This window comes from Rhea americana, unplaced genomic scaffold (genome assembly GCF_003343005.1).
Source record: "Rhea americana isolate MKP2758 unplaced genomic scaffold, rheAme1 scaffold_51, whole genome shotgun sequence".
Taxonomy (NCBI): domain Eukaryota; kingdom Metazoa; phylum Chordata; class Aves; order Rheiformes; family Rheidae; genus Rhea; species Rhea americana.
Genome location: NW_028186657.1, coordinates 3783692 through 3788083, shown reverse-complemented (window position 1 = coordinate 3788083; position 4392 = coordinate 3783692). Strand labels below are relative to the sequence as shown.

Here is a 4392-nt window from a genome sequence, read left to right as displayed (position 1 = left end):
GGAGCCCCTCGGCTCGGCTGCCAGGTCTTCCCCCACCTTTCCCCCCTTTTTTCCTTTTTTCTTCTTTTTTTAACCCATCCCTACGTCTTTTTTTTTTAACCCTTTTCCCCCTTTCTTCCCTCTCGTCCCTTTCCCCTCAGTTCCCCTTTTCCCTTCCCCCCTTTTTCTCCCTCTCCTTTTCCTCCACTTCCCACTCACTGTTTCCCCAGCCCGGAGACCCCCTGCCCAGGAGACCGTGGCCTGCGGCCGGGCGGCTGCTCACCGCGGCGGCAGCCCGGGGCTGCAGCAGCTGCCACCCGCACCACCCGGCATCTCCTCCGGCCTGGCTGCTTCCAGAGGCATCCTTCCCCAGCAGCCTAAAGAGAGTCAGAGAGGGTTAAGATACCTCGGTGCAGTTTTTCCAAAGGATCCAGCAAAAAAATCAGGGAAGCAAGGCTTACTGCTCATTTAAACCTGAGCAGCGCACTCTCCCTCTGGCTGCACTGAAACATCCCTGGCACCCCAGCCTTTGGTTTAGCTGGTCCCTGAGCGCCCAGGCTGAAAAAGGGGGATATGGCATCCCCGAGGCAGCAGGCACTCAGCTGCCTGGCCCACTGCAAAAGCTTCAGTAGCAGCAGCATCAGTCTTCCCTATGAAACTAATGTTTTGGAGATGGGACCGATGGAAACACTGATTTTTTTCAACCTTAGAAGGTTTGCTGCTTTGYCACTATATGCAAATAATTGCATGTAACAGATGATAATGAATGCTTTCCTCCRTGTTTGTTCTGGAGCTAAGGATCAAGGTAGAAAATTGAAATAGTTCACCATAAACTTCCTGGCTCTTGACTGCTATTTGCTAGGATACGTTGTAGTTGTACTCATGSAGAACTTTTCCATCACGTGCCCACTTGCTGCTCTTTTTCCTTCCTCTGTGTAAGCCCAGGTCCTGCACCATGACCTCCKTACTTCTGTTAAAATTTTAATAGCAAGACTGCAAGTTTTAATTCATCAGAAGTCTATAAAATCAATACCCAACTAAATGACACTAAGCAGAGGTAAATCTAAAAAACAAAACTGAAGCTGAAGGTATCACCCCTTTTTAGACGTCCTTCCCACTCTCCAGGTTAAGAACGTAATATGCCTTTTCCAGGGAAGAAGACTGACCACTGACCAGCCATGTAACAACTTAAACAAAAGTAAACATAAATCAAAAAGTTATTTCTGTTGAATTAATTCAGTTGTTATTACAAATAGACCACCATAAGGTTAATGACTGGCAAAACAGAAATTTGATTCTTCTAAGTATTTATCAAGAATCAACTGCGATCTTTTACTGTGTCACTCACTGAGTTGCTACTGATTTGAATGTTCTGGTCTTCATGGCCACTAAACTTCACCTTCACCAAAAGAGAAACAGATAAAACTAAAGGAAGTATAAAAAAATCTCTGGTTAACTAGCAAAGAGTTTCTTTTCTCCATCCCAATATCACAGTTTGAAGTCTGAGTGCAGTCACTTCCCTGCCCATTTAAAAAGCTAGGAAACAACAGATACTCCTATACACGTGCCTCCATGCATGTGCTCCTCCTACTACTCTTAGGTTATAGGAAAACTAAAACCTAACTTTGTAGGTTATAGGGAAAACTTGCTCAGCCTTGCAGTGCATCAGAGGTATGTCTATATAACAACAATTGCTGAAAAGTTCTGRCTTTTTTGAAAAATAGTTTCTGTTTCTACCTTGTGTCCAGCTACAAAAAGAGAAAGTAATGAAGAAGTTTGACACACACAAGAAAATAAATCAGCAAAAAACAAAAAGTATTGGGAACCATATCCTTTGTTAGCRTCCATCAAGTTAGGACCGTGACAAGACCTAAAGCTCTTCACTTTCTTGTTAACTTCTTTTATTTTCAGTTCTTCCCTCCCTGCAAACTCATAGCAGTTGTTGTCTTTGCCTTGCACTGACCGTGTCATTGTGCACTGKATCCAGTGGGCCAGCAATGGCAGGGAATGCTAATTCCATTTCATTACTGGAAAAAGCAATCTCAGAATAGATTAAGAGCAAAAATGTTTCCCTAAGGCCTCAACCCACAATGATGAAAAATCCAGACCCACCAAACATGTTTTGTTAAAAACAGCCTTGAAAGTCATCTCTTTTTCCATTGAGAACTAACAGTATGAAAGGAATACACTAGGCACACTGAAATATTATAAATGATGAACGTTCCCAAAGCTAGTAACTCAATCCGCAAATGTATCCCCAAACTGGGGAAACTGAGTGACACCCTGTGCCCTCAAACTGGCAAGGCCTAATCGCATTTCAGATATGCCACGAAGGCAGAAATGCCGTTCGGCCATAGCTAAGGCTGTTTAAAGTTACGGGGTCAGTGACAGCAGCAGCTGGTGCTCCTGACCTCCAGGGAATCGCTGTTCTGGTTAACGCGGACTGCCATACCCTCCTATCTCTGTGAGACTTACTGGGATTTCAGCTGTTCTCCAAGCTGCCGCGCTGGGACCCCGGTGTCGTCCTGACCGCAGGCAGAAGCGTGCTGCGGGGGCAGCGGGAAAGGCGGTGCAAGCCCAGATAAAGGAACTTTCTCAGCTAGGAGATGACTCCTCTTATTTTCACTGCCTTTAGAAATGAACAGCTGCTGCTCAGGTTTGCCAGCATCCAGCGCTCAAAAACTGTGAGYGAGAGTCTCAGGAATAGGATGATTGTCTGTAAAACATTCTGATATTGAAAAATAGCCTCTTTTTTATTTGGCTTGTGATTACTAAGTCTGCAGGGATCCTTTTTTTTTCAAAGCTTTTTCCCCTGTTCATGAGGAGCAGAGTTAGGTTTTTTTAATGAATGCTGGGATGCTAACATAATCAACTAATTCCAGGAGCTGAGGCTTCAAGATAAAAAAAAGTATACCTTGTCACAAAGCTCACAGTGCAATCTCATTGCATTGGCATTGGCAGCATTTCACTTGGCTCTGGAAATAATAAAGTGGGAGACTGAAATGACAAACAAACTGGAGATCCAAACCAAAGTACCACGGGGAATGTAAAGCAGATGGCTGGCTAAATAAGACTAGCCCAAAGAACCACTATACCCTGCACAGTAAGATTACTCTGACAGCGTCCAATGTGGCAGCCTCCTGCCTGTGAGCTTACCTGACATGGTGAGGATCTCGGTGTCCTTGCCATGAATTATTGTTAAGATCAGTTAAAAAAAAAAAAAGAGAGAGAGAATTTGCAGATAAAAACATTGCGAATGAATTAGGCACCCACTCCTAGCAAACAGTGACATTCAAGAGCACTGGAGATCCCATCCAAGGGTCAAGAACAACAACTTCCAAATATGTTAAWGTCATCTTGGGCCTCCATTGCTTACTTGAATTGGTTATTTAGATATCACAAAGATAATATTGATCTGTGCTTTCAGTAAGAATGGGTTATTCAGCATTCTTCTGTTAAAATGTCTGCTTATTGTGCAAGCTTTGTTTCAATATACTATAATGTTATTTTGTCAAGTGATTTTATTTAAAAATTGCAGAATTAAGGCTTTGCTAAACAGGAGAAGGTCAGGCATCACAGAAATTAGACTTTTGGACTCCCAAATAAAAATGCAAAATGCATATGAAATCATATGTAGCAATATATTTTCAGAAAGAAAAAAACACTAAATTACGTTATCTTCTGTCATACTCAGTCTGCTCAGCAGAAGAAAACACATGAATATCAACTGTGACCATTTGAACTAAACAGAGTGGCTAGAATACCCTGCAGGTCTCCATCTGGACTGATCCTTTCTATGTATCCTAATCAATACATTGGTTTATCAAAGAAGAAAACAATTATTGCACAGCAAGTTAYAGATTGCCAGCTACAGCAGATTCTCTGTGCTGCCAAATACGATTTCTCTTTGCTTTATGTCCATCCCTAATACCTTGCAAAGCTGTCCTGTCTTGTTCTGCTTCTAAGCTTCTAATCATTTTCCTCGATTCTCATTCTTTTCACATCTAAAAACACAATATTTAAGTAAAACCTATATGCTTTCCTCTGTGCCGTTCACAGAGTAGGATTTTGAAGTTTCTACTCAATAAGAAAAGCTTCTACAACCTCCTTGAGCTAAATCTTACTCACCATGTTTGTGGGTGTCACTGCACAACCTCAGTTTAAATAAGCAGGATTGAATCATTTTGAGATGACAGTGAATTACTGTCCATCTCAAATGGATCCAGCATTCCTGTCCCCCTCTCCCAGCCCGTCTGCTCACAGGCTGGTATGTCCACTGGACCAGAGCCAGGCAGCATAGAAATGTACTGAGTGAATAAGGTCTTCCTTCCCTATCAGCCAATAAAGATAATTACTCAGGCCAGCATATATTAATTTGGGTTCAGTCCTTTCCCCACTCAAATTAACGTCAGT

General features: G+C 42.6%; 1 protein-coding gene across 1 annotated transcript in view; it reads right to left on the bottom strand.

Moving 5' to 3' along the window:
- Positions 1 to 3156, bottom strand: part of SGCD (sarcoglycan delta) — a 359722-nt gene extending 356566 nt beyond the window's left edge. Inside the window, exon 1 of the mRNA XM_085317947.1 lies at positions 3136 to 3156. The gene's annotated coding sequence lies outside the window, so the exon portion shown is untranslated. The remainder of the gene's footprint in view (positions 1 to 3135) is intronic.
- Between the last annotated feature and the right edge of the window lie 1236 nt (positions 3157 to 4392).